The sequence below is a fragment of the Canis aureus genome, chromosome 15 (assembly GCF_053574225.1).
Source record: "Canis aureus isolate CA01 chromosome 15, VMU_Caureus_v.1.0, whole genome shotgun sequence".
Taxonomy (NCBI): Eukaryota; Metazoa; Chordata; class Mammalia; order Carnivora; family Canidae; genus Canis; species Canis aureus.
The window spans coordinates 64,248,346-64,266,427 of NC_135625.1; positions in this window are offsets into that span (position 1 = coordinate 64,248,346).

The following is an 18,082-nucleotide window of genomic DNA, read 5'->3' on the forward strand; positions in this document are numbered from 1 at the left end:
TTCAGAGTATTTTAAAGTGTACAGAAAGTTACTTGAATTTATTGCAAAACCAACTTGGGCTCTGGACTCAGCAATTATAAACCAATGTCCAGCTGTAAATGCACAATGCACAGTGCCTAGCATGCTGCATTCAATATGTGCAAAACCCCTTTACGGTATCATGAGCAACAGAGTATTTCAGTGGTTGAAAATCCTCCCTTGAAGTAGTATCTCTATTACTAGAAACCATGGCTTTAGACTCTGGGATTTGAGTAAAGATGTGAACCTTTTACTGAAGTACATCTTTAAAAAATGAAACTGGAGGTGGGGCCAGATGGCAAAGGAGTAGGGTCCCCAAGTCACCTGTCCCCACCAGTTCACCTAGGTAACTTGCAAACCAGACTGAACACCTATGAATTCGACCTGAGATTTAAAGAGAGAACAGCTGGAATGCTACAGAGAGAAGGGTTTGCACTTCTATCAAGGAAGGAAGATGGAAAAAAATAAATAAATAAGAAAGATTCTTGTGGGGGAGGGGCCCTGCGAGGAGCCAGGCTAAGGGTGCGGGGACAGCCTGGGGGACAGGAAAGCCCAGCCCCGGAAGATGCAGGAACTTTAAAAATGTCATAAATAAATAAATAAATAAATAAATAAATAAATAAATAAATAAATACACACGATTCCAGCAGCGCAGGCCCCAGATCCCAGGGCTCAGGGGGTACAGCCCAGGATCCTGCGCTCCCCCCAGGTGGGCAGAGAATCAGCACAGCAGCCCTTCCCCCAGAAGACCAGCTGGAAGGACAGGGGAAGAGCAAGTTCTGGACTGAGTAGCGCTGGAAGCTCCAGGACCAAGAGGAAATCAAGGCAATATAGCATATAGAACCAGAGAGTCCCCCTCTAGTTTTCTCCTTTTTCCATTACAACTCGTTTTTATATCAGACTAAACATTTCCAATATTTTTTCTCTTTTCCTACCTTAACTACAATATTTTACCACCTCTTCATTTTTAAGTTTCTTCCTTTCTGACGTCCATATTTCTATAATTACATCTCTTAGAAATTTTTTTCCACTTCTATATTCCCTTTAACATACTCAATTTATCTTTGGGAGATATATGAGATATGGTTTTTTGTCTGTTTGTTTTGTTTTGTTTTGTTTCTCTGCCTCATTTTGTTCTACAATGGCAGGAGTTAATACCTTCTAAAATATGACCAGCATGGACCCAAAACCAAGTGGAATACCATGCTGGTTCATTCTGTGAAATTATATTCTCTCTTCCTTCCCATTCTGCCCTCCTCTTTTATCTTGTTTATGTTTTGGTGGTCAATGTTGGGGCTTTCAACAAGTATTGCTTGTGTATATAAATTTGGGACTGAGCATCTTCTAACATATAGAACTTAATACACTCAGAGCCAAGAGAATCACCCTCTAGGACCCCTCAGGTAGACTACATTCTCCCTCCACTACAACTTCTTCACCACCATTTCCCATTCCCTCCTTTTTTTTCTTCTCTTTTTTTCTTTTTTTTTCTCTTTTGTTTTTTTCTTTTCGTTCTTTTTCTTTCTTTTTTTTTTCTTCTTCTTTGGGATTTTGGGCCTTTTATTTTTTACTACTTTGTTTTAAAATTTGTTTTTCACTTTAGTGGTCCTTTTATTTTATTTTGTTCTGATCTTTGTTTTCATTTTCTGGTCTCTGACCTCGTCAGAATCATCTAGGGTGAAATTTACTTCAGTCATGGTTGATATTCTTGATTCAGCCTGCTCATATAGCCACTCTGCACTGAGCAAAATGACTAGAAGGAAGAATTCACCACAAAAGAAAGAAGCAGAAACAGTACTCTCCCACAGAGTTACAGAATATGGATTACAATTCCATGTTGGAAAGCCAATTCAGAAGCACAATTATAAAGCTACTGCTGCCTCTGGAAAAAAAGCATAAAGGACTCTAGAGACTTTGTTACTGCAGAATTTAGACCAAATCAGGCCGAAATTAGAAATAAATTAAATGGGATGCATTCCAAACTGGAGGTCCTAACTAGGGTTAATGAGATGAAAGAAAGAGTGACATAGAAGACAAGTTGATGGTAAGGAAGGAAACTGAGGAAAAAAAAGAGAACAATTAAGAGATCATGAAGAAAGGTTAAGGGAAATAAATGATAGCCTCAGAAGAAAGAATCTACGTATAATTGGGATTTCAGAAAATGCCGAGAGGGCCAGAGGGCCAGAAAGTATATTTGAACAAATCATAGCTGAGAACTTCCCTAATTTGGGGAGGGAAACAGGAATTCATATCCAGGAGATAGAGAGGTCCCCCCTGAAAATCAATAAAAACCATTCAACATCTTGACATTTAATAGTGAAACTTGCAAATTCTAAAGATAAAGAAAAAATCCTTAAAGCAGTGAGAGACAGGAGAGTCTTAACTTATATAGGGAGAAATATCAGATGAACAGCAGACCTCTCCACAGAGACCTGGCAGGCCAGAAAGGGCTGGAATGGCATATGCAGGGTACTAAATGAGAAGAACACATAGCCAAGAATACTTTATCCAGCAAGGTTCTCATTCAGAATTGAAGGAGAAATAAAGAGCTTCCAAGATAGGCAGAAACTGAAAGAATATGTGACCACCAAACCAGCTCTGCATGAAATATTAAGGGGGACCCTGTAAAAGAAAGAGGATGCCCAAAGAAATAAACCACAAAACAGGGAATGAATTGGTAATACAGTGACAAAAAATTCATATCTTTCAACAGTTACTCTGAATGTGAATGGGCCAAATGATCCCATCAAAAGACCCAGGGTATTGGACTGGATAAAAAAGCAAGACCCATCTATTTGCTGTCTACAAGAGACCTAAAAACACCTCAGGCCTGAAAATAGAAGGTTGGAGAACCATTTACCATTCAAATGGTCCTCAAAAGAAAGCTGGGGTAGCAATCCTCATATCAGATAAATTAAAGTTTATCCCAAAGACTGTAGTAAGAGATGAAGAGGGACACTATATCATACTTAAAGGGTCTATCCAACAAGAACACCTAACAGTCATGAATATTTATGCTTCTAATGTGGGAGCTGCCAAGTATATCAGTCAATTAATAACCAAAGTAAAGAGACATTCAGATAATAATACACTAATGGTAGGAGATTTTAACACGACACTTTCAGCAAATGACAGATCTTCTAAGCACAACATCACCAAAGAAAAAAGGGCCTTAAATGATACACTGGACCAGATGGATTTCACAGATATATACAGAACTTTCCTTCCAAATGCAACTGAACACACATTCTTCTCCAGTGTGCATGGAACTTTCTCCAGAATAGACCACATACTGGGTCACAAATCAGGTCTCCACCATTACCAAAAAATTGGGATTGTCCCCTGCATATTTTCAGACCACAGTGCTTTGAAACTAGAACTCAATCACAAGAAGAAATTTGGAAGACACTCAAACATATGGAGGTTAAAGAGCATCCTACTAAAAGATGAATGGGCTAACCAGAGAATTAGAGAAGAATTAAAAAGATTCATGGAAACTAATGACAATGAAGAAAGAACCATACAGAATCTTTGGGATACAGCAAAAGCAATCCTAAGAGGGAAATACATCACAATACAAGCATCCCTCAGAAACTTGGTTAAAATTCAAATACACAAGCTAACCTCACACCTAAAGGAATTGGAGAAAGAATAGCAATTAAAACCTACACCAAGCAGAAGAGAGATAATAAAGCTTTGAGCAGAACTCAATGAAATAGAGACTAGAAGAACTGTAGAACAGATGAACAAAATCAGGAGATGGTTTTTTGAAAGAACTAATTAGATAGATAAATCACTAGCCAGCCTTATTAAAAAGAAAAAAAAGACTCAAATTAATAAAATCATGAATGAAAGAGGAGAGATCACAACCAATACCAAGGAAATACAAAGGATTTTAAAAACGTATTATGGGCAGCTATACACCAATAAATTAGGCAATCCAGAAGAAATGGATGCATTTCTGGAAAACATCAAATTACCAGAACTGGAACAGGAAGAAATAGAAAACCTGAACAGGAGGAACCAGCAAGGAAATTGAAGCAGTCATCAAAAACTTCCCAAGACACAAAAGTCCAGGGCCAGATGGCTTCCCAGGAGAATTCTATCAAACGTTTAAAGAAGAAATAATGCCTATTCTATTAAAGCTGTTCTGAAGGATAGAAAGGGACGGAATACTTCCAAACTCATTTTATGAGCCAACATCACCTTAATTCCAAAACCAAAGACCCCACCAAAAAGGAGAATTATACACCACTATCCCTAATGAACACAGATGCAAAAATTCTCAATAAGATACTAGCCAATAGGATCCAACAGTACATTCAGAAGATTATTCACGACCATGTGGGATTTATCCCTGGGATGTAAGGTTGGTTCAACACTCATAAAGCAATCAATGTGATAGATCATATCAACAAAAGAAAAAACAAGAACCATATGATCTTCTCAATAGATGCAGAGAAAGCATTTGACAAAATACAGCATCCATTTCCAATCAAAACTCTTCGGTGTATAGGGATAGAGGGAACATCCCTCAGCATCTTAAAAGCCATCTATGAAAATCCCACAGCAAATATCATTCTCAATGGAGAATGGCTCTCAATTGAGAGCCTTTCCCCTAAGATCAGGAACACGGCATGGATGCTTACTCTCACCACTGCTATTCAACATAGTACTAGAAGTCCTAGCCTCAGCAATCAGACAACAACAAAAATAAATAAATAAAAGGCATTCAAATTGGCAAAGAAGTCAAACTCTCCCTCTTTGCAGATGACATGATACTGTGCATAGAAAACCCAAAAGACTCCACTCCAAGATTCCTAGAACTCATATAGTAATTTGGCGGTGTGGCAGGATACAAAATCAATGCCCAGAAATCAGTGGCATTTCTATACACTAACAATGAAACTGAAGAAAGAGAAATTAAGGAGTCAATTCCATTACTATTGCACCCAGAAGCATAAGATACCTAGGAATAAACCTAACCAAAGAGGTAAAGGGTATATACCCTAAAAACTACAGAATACTTCTGAAAGAAATTGAGGACAACACAAAGAGATGGAAAAATATTTCATGCTCGTGGACTGGAAGAATTAATATTGTGAAAATATCTATGCTACCCAGGACAATGTACATGTTCAATGCAATCCCTATCAAATGACCATGGACTTTCTTCAGAGAGTTGGAGCAAATCATCTTAAGATTTGTGTGGAATCAGAAAAGACCCCTAATAGCCAGGGGAATATTGAAAAAGAAAACCAAAGACTACAGCATCACAATGCCGGATTTCAGGTTGTGCTACAAAGCTGTGATCATCAAGACAGTGTGGTACTGGCACAAAAACAGACATATAGATCAATGGAACAGAAGAGAGAACCCATAAATGGACCCTCAACTCTATAGTCAACTAATATTCAACAAAGCAGGAAAGACTATCCACTGGGAAAAGAACAGTCTCTTCAATAAATAGTGCTGGCAACATTGGACATCCACATGCAGAAGAATGAAACTAGACCACTCTCTTACACCGTGCACAAAGATAAACTCAAAATGGATGAAAGATCTAAATGTGAGACAAGAATCCATCCAAATCCTAGAGGAGAACACAGGCAACACCCTTTTTGAACTTGGCCACAGCAACTTCTTGCAAGATACATCTATGAAGGCAAGGGAAACAAAAGCAAAAATGAACTACTGGGACTTAATCAAGATAAAAAAGCTTCTGCATAGTAAAGGAAACAGTAAAAAAAACCTAAAAGACAACCTACAAAATGGGAAAAGATATTTGGAAATGACATATCAGATAAAGGGCTAGTTTCCAAGATCTATAAAGAATTTATTAAACTCAACAGCAAAGAAACAATCTAATCATGAAATGGGCAAAAGACATGAACAGAGATCTCACAGAGGAAGACATAGACGTGGCCAACAAGCACATGAGAACATGCTCCGCATCACTGGCCATCAGGGAAATACAAATCAAAACCACAATGAGATCCCATCTCACACCAGTGAGAATGGGGAAAATTAACAAGACAGGAAACCACAAATGTTGGAGAGGATGTGGAGCAAGGGGAACCCTCTTGCACTGTTGGTGGGAATGTGACCTGGTGCAGCCACTCTGGAAAACTGTGTGGAGGTTCCTCAAAGAGTTAAAAATAGACCTGCCCTACGACCCAGCAGTTGCACTACTGGGGATTTATCCCAAAGATACAGATGTAGTGAAACGCTGAGACACCTGCACCCCGATGTTTATAGCAGTAATGTCCACAACAGCCAAACTCTGGAAGGGGCCTCGGTGTCCATCGACAGATGAATGGATAAAGAAGATGTGGTCTCTGTATACAATGGAATATTCCTCAGCCGTTAGAAATGACAAAATACCCACCATTTGCTTCGACATGGATAGAACTGGAGGGTATTATGTTGAGTGAAGTAAGTCAATTGGAGAAGGACAAACATTATATGGTTTCACTCATATAGGGAATATAAAAAAATAGTGAAGAATTATAGGGGAAAGAAGAGAAAATGAGTGGGAAAAATTAGAGAGGGTGATAAAACATGAGAGACTCCTAACTCTGGGAAATGAACAAGCAGTAGTGTAAGGGGAGGTGAGATAGGGTGACTGGGTGACGGACACTGAGGGGGGCACTTGACGGGATGAGCACTGGGTGTTATACTATATGTTGGCAAATCGAACTCAAATATATATATTTGAGTGAAAGTGAAAAAGTATACAGTTATATAGATGATGCATTTTCACGGCAGGAAAAGTCCCCATTTATATAATAAGCCCTCACTTTAAAAAAGGTTTATATTAGAAATTTAAAAAGGAAATAGTTGACTGTTGAAACTGAGAATAGTTTAACTTTCTGAAGGGAGGAAGAAACTTGCTATTGATCTGTTTTTAAAGATGACTGTCATACAGCGAAGGGCTTCCTCCTGTTGCTGGGGCTCGACAACGGACTCTAGCGACTACAGATGGGTTGACTTCATTTCCATACTTCTACCCTAGCAGTCTGGTGCAATCTATCATAAAGACCAGCTTCACTGAACACTTAACCAAATATGACGTATTGCAGGAAAGGCAGTGGAGCTCCTGACCGTGGATGCCATGCCTGACTACTCAACTAAGTGACATAGCCTAGTTCTTGTTTCATTCAATTCTCATCCTTATACATCAAGAGAAATAGGAAGTTGTCTTTAGGGCTCGGGATTGAACTTGTGTAATTCTTTACGGGAACTGCATGCAGACAGAACACTTTCTCCCAGTCTTCGTCTGCTAGACTTGCCATGATACGGTACCAGAGACTGGGCAGCGTAAAGAACAGAAATGCATTTCCTTGGGGCCCTGAAGACTAGGTGTCTGAGATCAAGGCTGATAGAGTTCATTTCTCCTAAGGACTCTCTTCTTGGCTTGTAGGTGACCATCTTCAGGTGGTCTTTTTCTGGACCTTTCTGTGCCCACATTTCCTCTTCTTGTGAGAACGTCAATCGTGTTGGATTAGGGCTCACACTCTTGGCCTTACTTTATGTTAATTAAAACTTTAATTCAATTAAAGTTAATTCTTTAAAGACTCTACATCTTAATCCAGTCACATTTGCAGGGGCTACGGGGAAGACTTGAGTTTTGAGGGTAAACACAATTTAACCCACAGCACTACCTACCTGTGATTGCTATAAAAGATCATTAAGGAGCATAATAAGAACTATCTGAGACAGTAAATAAAGCAAAGTTCTCCAACAATATGCCTCTGCTACCTAGAAAGGCAATAGGAGCTATTCTGAGATTCCATGTTGCTTCTTGTCCTGCAACCTGAATGCTGACTCCCACAACCCATGGGTTATCTTCCCCTGGGGTCAGAAGCAGACTGAGTCTGAAGAGATAAATATACAGACCAGGGCATTGAGGATGGCATCTCCCCTCCACCTGGGTGCACCCCCACCATTTAAAAAATTCATGCTGATGTTCACATGGTATGTCAGAAAATAAACAAAGAAGCCCATCTTTTCTTATTACGCTCTCCCTGCGCACATTTGGGGCTGGTGGAGAGATGTCTCCCTAAAAGCCCTTGTAAAGGCAGCTTCTCTGTTCACTGTTGAAGCATGGAAAGACTAGTACAAGTTGAAGAATGGCAGGGTTGCATCCAGGTGAAGGAGGGAGAAGAAGGTTAATAAAACAGGCCTCATAAATGTTGAAATAACTGGAAAATAAATTAAGAAAATTTAATTCATCCTACCTCAATTTTCAAAACTTGTTCTTTTCTTCATTTTCATAACACAGCTTCTTCTGGTTCTCTTCCTAGTCACTGGCCACTCTTCCTCAACTACCTCTGCTTCCTCCTACCATCCAGTTTAGCTTATATATATATATATATACATATTGAAGTGCTCTAAGACTCTATTCCTACATGAATTCCTTTCTCAATTTTCACAGTCTTCACAGACGCAATTCTATGTAATTTATTTCCACCCTTAATTTCTATCTGAAACTCCAGACCAGACATTTATCTACATTATCCACATATCTGACATCCAAACTTGCATTTCTCATAGGCATTACAAATTTTCATTGTCCAAAAGAGAATAATTGTTTTCACTACAATTGTTGCCCCAGTCCTCCTCATCTCAGTAAGTCATATCATTAGGCATTCAGTTACTTAATAAAAAATTAAAAATAAATACATAAATGCATAAAAATGGCAGGCATACTTGATTTCCTCTTCTGTTCATATTGAATCCATTAGTAGATCCTATGACCTTAGCTTCATCCATTTTTCCCCATCTCCATTATGATTGGAGCAGTTCAAGGTATCACTATCTTGTTGGACTTTACAGTCGCTTTCTGATTTATCTTCTTCCTACTCTGGTAACTCCACCTGACTTCTATCTCTCTTGAATACCTCATCACCTACTCCTTTCCTGCTTGCTCATTGGTCTCTAACAATTATACATATATGTTTCCAATTTAGAGGCTTGCACAGGTATTTCAAGGAAGGAAGGAAGGAAGGTTGGAAGGGAGGGAAGGAAGGAAGGAAGGAAGGAAGGAAGGAAGGAAGGAAGGAAGGAAGGAAGGAAGGAAGGAAGGGAGAGAGAGAAAGAAAAGAACCAGGGCACCTTTATGATTCAGTCGGTTACGCATCTGCCTTCAACTCAGGTCATGATCCCAGGGTCCTAGGATGAAGCCCCAAGTCAGGCTCCCTGCTCAGCAGGAAGCCTGCTTCTCCCTCTCCTCCCTGCTCTTACTATTTCTCTATCTCTGTTGTGATGTCTGTTTCTCTGTCTCAAATCGATAAATAAAATCCTTAAAAAAAAAAAAAAGAAAGAAGAAGCATCTTCACATGATTAATTCCTTCTTGCTCTTTGAGTTTCAGCTTGAGAAAACGCAAAAACCTCCAGTAGAAGTCCTTATAAATCATTCAATCTCTGGTAGCCCACTAGGCTTTGAATCACTTTAATTTTAATGTTAATCAATCATTTATTAGGGGATTTATGCATAGTATTTCATCCCACCCCATTATGATATAACATATAGGAATCAGGCATCTGAATGGTTCTGTCATTACACTATATTCAATACCTAAAACAATGTCTAAATCATGGAAGGAAGTCACTAATCCTTGTGAAATTGTGGAATGAAATGAATCAATGGATGAATGAATCCTTGTATGAGATATTTGCATCATTTATTTATCTGATATATTTTCCCCAAACAGTTGAATGGAAATGAAAATAATGTTTTAAGTTTGAAATGAGAGTGATTTAAATGCATTTTATGAACTTTGAAATGCTATGTGAATGTTCTTGTTAAAAAAAGGAAATAGAAAAAAAAAAAAAAAAAAAAGGAAATAGTCTCCATGTTGCCAGTTTTTAAAAAGCCCAGATATTAACATTTAGGAAGTGCCAGTCTTCCTAATGAATTCTATTCAATAAATGTTATCTGAATCATAAAATTATTTTCTTCACATTAATTCAATATATTTTTATTTTGAATGTAAATAATGCAACAAAAATATTGTCTCTGGTGTGAGGGGGTGTATGGCGGAGATTATTTGCTCATGAAACAGAGGAACCGGAATTTGACAGAATAATGGATTAATGATGTATTTTAGACAAATCATACATTATTTTCTTTCCTTGGTATTTTGGAATATCCATGTTCATTAGTCGTATTTCCTGTTGGAGCAAAGGAAGAGTTACCTCTACTTTTTTCCCCTAAAACCAATCTTTTCACTGTGGTCTTAATTTTTTCTCTGCCTGCTATAAGACTATGAACCATAAGTTGCTTTTTATATGTGTTTTAAATTTAATTTCTTTTCTTCCTCTGATTCCCTCTCTAAGGATATGCTTTACGAAAATCCTAAGTGCTATTCCAAACTAATAATTTGGTGATTAATTTAAATATTAAAATCTTTGAAATCCTTTCTAATGTTTTAATGAATGTTACATAAAAGTTAACTGATCGCTCTGTATTCACAGAACTATGTGAAAAGTAAAATAGTACAAAGGTTGAGGTAATATTTGGATTTTATGTCTTTCAAGTTATGTTTAAAATTAATATTGTTATTTTTTGAAATCCACAGAAACCAGTATTAAAGTTCTTTTTCCTTCACCCAGTTTTTGTCCATTGGTATTATGTACTTGATGTTGCAGACACCATGGAATATAAGCTAATGCTCTGAATTCAGGAGTAGAAATTTTAAGCCTTAGATCTTTACAAACTATTTTACACTCTGATAATATTCTGTTAACACGGTTTTTGTTTTTGTTTTCATTATTGAGGTTTATTCAAATATTAGAACTAGGGTATGGTCATCTTCCTTTGATTTGACTTCTTTGTACTTTAAGCAATTCCTAGACTGTGGCGGAAGTGAGTGTCACTCAGATGATGGCCTTTAGCAGCGATAAATGAGCAAAGAATATATGATGGTTGAGATCATCTGGGTATCTTCTTTCTTCACTTTGCTTAGACAAACTAAAACATCTATGCTGTGGTTATTTTTTCCTTTCTGAAAATAAGGATCATGTCGAAATTTAAAGTCAAATAAGGGAAAAAGTTTATTTAATTTCTCTCTACATTCTTTCCAGAGTAGTCTCCAGAAGATAATTAGTTTGCTAATTATCATAAAACAATATTATCAGGTCTTGAGTAATCTTCAAGTGCAATGATTAGAGAAATGGAATTCAGTCGAGAAACTAAAATTTGATAAATGAATTAACAAGAATGCTTTACACCGAGGGATTTACACAGAATGAATCTAGGAAGTAAATGCTTTAACTAAATATTTATTATAAAAGGTTCTCACCAAATTGTAAGGGAAATTCAACTGCATTATTGATTTCTTCCACTGAAGGCAGTCAAGTATGATTCAGATTTGAAACTGGAGTTTAGGTTTATGAAATCCCACTTCATTTTCAAATGGGCACTTTGGAAGCATTCTGTCCAGAAGTCTCAGGAACTATGCAAAAGCCTGTATTTTTGTGTGTCTGTTATATGATAAAATTCAAATCCCAATTCATAGTTTAGGGAATGGTGTCAATGCCATTTCCCTAGGACAGACCTCCTACGTGCGATTTTTCTTTTTTATTCACTTCTCCGCTTGTCCTTATTGTATCTCTCATGAGTCATAAATTCCAAGCAAATTCTGATAAGAGACACCAAGTCAGATGAGGTGTCTGATGCAATGATGGTAACCTGAGAGCAAAGGTTGGGAGGAGGAGCATGGGTCACCGACTTATTCATAGGACAGTTTTGGTTTTTTTCAAACATATTTGTGATGTCACCAGACATCTTGTGACTAGTTCAGTTTAATTTTCTGTGTGCTCATCTTCTTTAAGGAGGCACTGGACAATCATTAGAGTTGACTACCTTGGCCAAGTTGATCTTTTTAGGGTGAAGTTTGACAATCTTAGCGGAAGTTACCTTCTGATTTTTCCTGTCAGAAAGCCAACATTAAAAAGGAGTAAAGGGCAGCCTGGGTGGCTTGGTAGTTTGGTGCCGCCTTCAGCCCAGGGCATTATCCTGGGGACCTGGGATCGAGTCCTGCGTGGGGCTCCCTGCATGGAGCCTGCCTCTCCCTCTGCCTATGTCTCAGCCTCTCTGGTTCTCTCTGTGTCTCTCATGAATAAATAAATAAAATCTTAAAAAAAAAAAAAAGGAGTACAAATGCTAAAAATGTCCGCACAGTTTCTTCATCAATAAAACTGAGAGAATTCTATTAAACTGTTTTTTTTTTTTTTAGATTTTATTTATTTATTTGAGAGAGAGAGAGAGAGACAACAAAGCAGGGGGGGGGGGGGCAGAGGGAGAGGGAGAAGCACGCTCCCCAGGAGAGCAGGGAGCCCAGTGTGGGGCTTGATCCCAGGACCTCAAGATCATGACCTGAGCCCAAGGCAGACACTTCATGACTGAGCCACCCCGGCACCCCATTAGGTTGTTTTGATTGCATATGTGAACTAATAACTCTAATGAGTTGGAACAAAAGCTACATTTTAATAAATCGAGAATACTGAGAGTCTACTACCTGTTAGCTTAAGGCATTCCCAACCCAAATCATCCCTTTCAACATCTGGTGGAATTTAAGTAATGGACTCTAGCAGAAGAGAAAACAGGAAAGTCTCCTTTGAGCCTGTCTTTCTGGTTATTTATGCCAAAGTGAAAGTGAACAACAACACTTCCACAGCACATGAATTTAAAAAGTAATATGATGAAAGCTCTTCTCACTAACTACAGATATTAGAAATTATAAAAATGGCCAGTCACATTTCAAATGTGTTAAAAATAAATAACAGTGATTTTTACTCTCAAATTACATAACCGTGAAAAGTATGGTATACATTGGAGAGTACTTTCATGTTGTCATATAAAATTACTTATTATTTATTAAATGTAACAGATATTTATAAAGATTCCATATAAAATGAGAAAATGCATAGCCTTATAAGAATTCAACACACGTGCATTTTGCCCTTCTTTTACACACACACATACACACACACACACAATTTAAATCACCTCAGGAAATAAAAGTTTTTTAGCTAATTCATTCCAGTGACTCCCAACATGGAAATCTGTAAATGGTTTTTATTTTTTTATTTTTTATAAAATAAAATGAACATTTTATTCCGGCTGGGGCAGAGGCGGGGCCCGTAAATGGTTTTTATTCTCCACTGTCAATTTCATGAACAAAAGGTTACAGAACCTTCTGAGAAAAAAAAATACAAACAGTTAAGCCCACAATCTGTGTAGTAACAACTAATTATTAGCTTAAGTCAGTGACTGGAACTCAAAAGAAACCAGCATTGTCTTCTGTATTTGGCATTTAAGAAAACGATCTAAATTGAAAATATGAAAATTGGCACATCTATTATGCCAATGACTTGAAGTTACCTGTGAAAGAGATAGAATCTTCCACAATTATCTACAACCATGGTTCCAAAGCAGAAATAACACTAAATAGTCAAATAGTCGTTTTCTACCATTGAATACCATTGAATACTACTGCTTGGTCCATGGAATTGGATCACTCAGAAAGAAAGAAAGAAAGAAAGAAAGAAAGAAAGAAAGAAAGAAAGAAAGAAAGAGAAAGAAAGAAAGAAAGAAAGAAAGAAGAAAGAAAGAAAGAAAGAAAGAAAGAAAGAAAGAAAGAAAGAAAGAAAGAAAGAAAGAAGCGTCACAAAATGCTGACATAAATTAAGAGATCAGCCTATCTCGAAGATCATCCACCTGTATACATTTTGGCCCTTAGACACAACCTCACTCCCATCTCTCTTAAGTGAGTAGAGAGTTGCCTTCAAAATAGTAAGAAATTTCAGTCTCAACTTCATGTGTGGGCACTCAGGTGTTTAAGAGGATGAACAAAAGATCAGGAAAAGCAAATTTAAAAGAATGTCACACTAACTCTGAAATCAGAAGAATTTTAATCTCATACCCTCAATTACAGTATATGCAATTAAAATGAAGGGTAACATTATCAATTTCATGAATTATCAAAGAAGGATTCAATTATGTCACTCTACTCAACATACCAAAGCAGGTATGTGTGCTAATATATATTAGAAATATTGGGAAACAAGATATAGCTGGCAAAACTAGGTTTCCCTCTCTCCTCCTCATTCCTGACTAAATAATAATCAAGTAGAAAGTTCAATAGACCCAGAGATCATTAATTATTATATTAACACTTGAGCTAGCTTGAGTATCATTAAACTACACACCAGAGATATTTGTATGTTAGAATTGTCATAATAGAACTTTAATATTTACATAATCAAATAAAAAACATTTTTAAAAGAAGAATTAACCATGTTATACTGACGCATGTAGTTAATACTATCTCTAAAATTCAGCTTATCATATGGAACAAACTCAAATAGAATTTATTCTTGGTTTTATGCAAATGATATAAAAGATAGCTATCAGTTCCATAATTTTCTTCAACTCCGAAAAAGTTAAAGAGGACTTTTATCATTTCCTACTGCCGAATGAGGCATTGCATCCCCACAGGAATTTAGGGATGCTATGAACTATGGAATCTAGCTTTAAATGTTTTGGCAGCAACTATGCAAACTAGCTTAAACTGTATGGACAGTGTTCATTACCTCCAAGCCTGCTCCACTTAATATCTTCACCACTGCAAACTGAGGACATAAATGAATGGTAGAGAGGTTTAAATCAACCCAGTTCCCAGAACAGAAAGCCTGAACAGTAAAAATAATATTCTTAGCAATCTTTAGTTTCAAATCAGAAATGTCAATTCAGTGTGAACAATGAATGTCTCTGTCATTCTGCTTGTTTGTTCTTAAAATGCACAGATTCCTCAGTATAAAATGCCCCGGTCCAAGCTGGCTACTAGTTCAATCTAATACCTGGATAGGGTTTTGGATGCCACCTGATGCCATTCAGCTTTTTCAGTAGGTCTGGTATTATCAAACTCTAGTAAGAAGAAACTGAAAGATGAAGTCTAAGAAGCACTTAAGGAAAACTTTGAGGATCTTAGTTTGGGAGCATTCAACATGCAGGCGTCATGTATTATTATAGCATGTAAAGATGTAATTTAACATGGAAACTATCTCCCAAATTGGGTTAAATGTTTATAATTTATATGTGCTACCTGGCGAGTTTTCTTAACCTCAATTTATTGTTGATCTTGTTGCTGCTACTGAAAAGTCCAGTTTTGCATTTCACAGGATCCCCACTATTACTGTATGCTCATTAATCTGCTAAGTGTCTAGAAAGATGTCTAGAAAGACAGAGGAAAGCGGGACTACCCAAGATCATTACAGACTCCATGACTCAGAAAAGAGTTCATTCTTATTTGGAGAGAGTGTGAAGCACTCTGGCTTGAGTATATGGTTCTTCCTTCACTGACACTAAACGATTCTTAGTGGAAGGATTTTCTCTTCTTCAAGCAACTGGAGATGCTATAGTAGATAATGGCCCCGAAAGACCTTGAGGATGAGACAGACTGAAAAACTTTGACCAACCCAGTGTGTGTGTGTGGGGGGGGGTGGGGGGGGCAGTCTGCAAATTCTTCTAGCTGAACTGACTTCTTCCAAATTTCCTTTGACCATCACCACTCTAACTGAATTTTCTACTTTCTGTGACCAGCCTATCTATACTTGTGAAATTTTCTTCTTTTGTCTCCTCTCTCTCCTCGAACTATTGCTTTGAAAATGGGTCCCCATTGTTGCTAAGGAAAATCTCTACTTCTATATCTTTTCTAGTCTTATTAGGGTCCTATCACCTTAATGCTTGGAATTATTGAAAACAACAGTGTTTTACTCTTTTAATTAAAATAATGGTACTTTTCTCAATCTTAAAAAGGGCTCTGATGTTGGCAAATATGCACTTCAGTTCACATGCCCCACGTCTTGCCCTATACTTCCATAATCCCACTTTTTCATAGTCCTCTCAAATTCAAAAGAAATATCTAAAATTTTATTTCAATATGCATTTTATTTTTTCCCACAGTTGTAGCACCAATTAATACATTGTTCTTCTATATGTTCGGTCTCAAATATTTTTTGATAGAAGCTTTTTTTTTTTTAATCTAGAAACGTCCAAATGATTTTGGAATGTGCATATGTTGAAACATGAACTTGAAATTCTGGGACTTTAGTTTAGAATTTTGGTATGTTCATTTATATCAATAATAATAATAATAATAATAATAGCACTTGTATGTACCAGATGTATAAATTATTTTTAAATCTCAAAATAGTCTAATTGCGTGGATATAAATATTACTCTGATCTCATATATAAGGAAATTAAGGCATTACAGAGGGGGTTATAGAGATCCAATACATAGATCCCAGAGACCAGACTCAACATCCATTCTAAACTGTTTCCTGTATGCTCATCTAATTTTTCCTAAATTCTATACGCTTATAGCACTCAAAAGCAATCCACATAATATCATCGTGGATTTTTTTGAAATTTTCTCATTCCTTGGGTATAACTTATTTCTTGACATTCTTTTTTTGCAATCCATTTCTAAGTAGTTTAATCTCTTGTGTAAATAAAATTTTATTTTATAAATCAAACAGACTTTACAAACATTAAGCCTACTAAAAAGTTACTTGAATTTTCAAAAACCTAAAAGGCATGCAAACTGCTAAGTGATTATACTTTAGCTATTGTCCTTTTATGTAATTGAGTATTTTCATAAGAGTTTACAACTAGGAATTCATAGGTATGTACTAAACCTTTCTTCTGGCCTTTTTTTTTTTTTTTTTTTTGGCCTATTCACTATTTTTCTTGATTGTTCCCTTTCTTCTCTAGATTTGTGATTTAATATAGCAACACTTTAAGGAAAAATGATAAGCCAGTACAAATGTAAATCAAAACTAAGAGTGTTCTCCCTCCCCCTTTAAACCCATAGTATTAATAGGAAATTACTACACACTTTGATATTCAAAGTATATGCATTTTATTCAAATACTATATTAATTCCTTGTCCAAAAGATAGATAGTATATTTTATGTTTTTGAAGTTATGGCATTTTTTTTTCCTGTGAAGACACTCATTTGAAATTGTATTTTCCTTAATCTGTGAGATAAATAATGGAATATTTTTGGAAATAATCACTATATAAATTGTAGGTTAGATTTGTCAGAGCCAAAGCTGTGCAATGTCACAATGGAAGGTAGTTTTTAACTGCAATTCTGGAAGAACATTTATTCTGAGTTATATGATTTAACTATAGTCTAAAAGAAAGAGTATAGTTAAAGGAAAGTTGGGTTTCCAGAAAGTGAAAAATGTCATAAAGATGAAGGCCAGGTTCCATGTTCGGAATATTACAAATTTGTTTAGCTATCCTCCTTCTTGTTTGCTCAATGTGATTATTCATTTCAAAGATGCATTAAAGAACACCTCTTTCTAACTATACCATTTCCATTAATGTTAAATGATATAAACATGACTTGTTTCTAAACAAATGTCTTCAGAGGGTTTAGTCCAAATAACACTAATTGCCATATATTTCCCTGAAAACTTTCAAGTAGACTGGGGCTGTGGAGGTCAAATTTATCTCATGCCATCTTCCTCAATCAGGCTTTCATACAATTAACATTTGAGTATGATGTGAAGTATCTCATTGTGCCCAGGGTCAATTAGCTTTGCCAAAAGCCCAGACTCTAGGTGGCTTTTCTCTACACCAGAAGCTTTCCCATTAGACTAAACCTCATTCTGTTCTTTCTGAGTAGAGGATGCGTCCCAGACAGATCCTATACATCCAGAGAAACAGGTGCTAAATTCTTCCTGGAGTGTGCAATCAGACTAGCAAGTGTTTCTATTCTAGACACCTTCTCCCCCCTGTGGGAATTCACTGAATTCTGGGCACAGTTGATCAGCTTGCTTTCCGGAAGGAAATTACACTCCGAGGACCTCACCTAGAGATGCACCAATGTTTTTCTTATTGAAAAGTCCTGAATTTTCTCAGTGCTTTATTCAACAGTTAGTCACTTCAAACTGTCATTAAAACAAAAGTATTTTGACTCTTTTTGCCATTTTAGTTCCAAAATTTGGGGAGGACTTTTGAGATAATTTGCCATGCAACAGA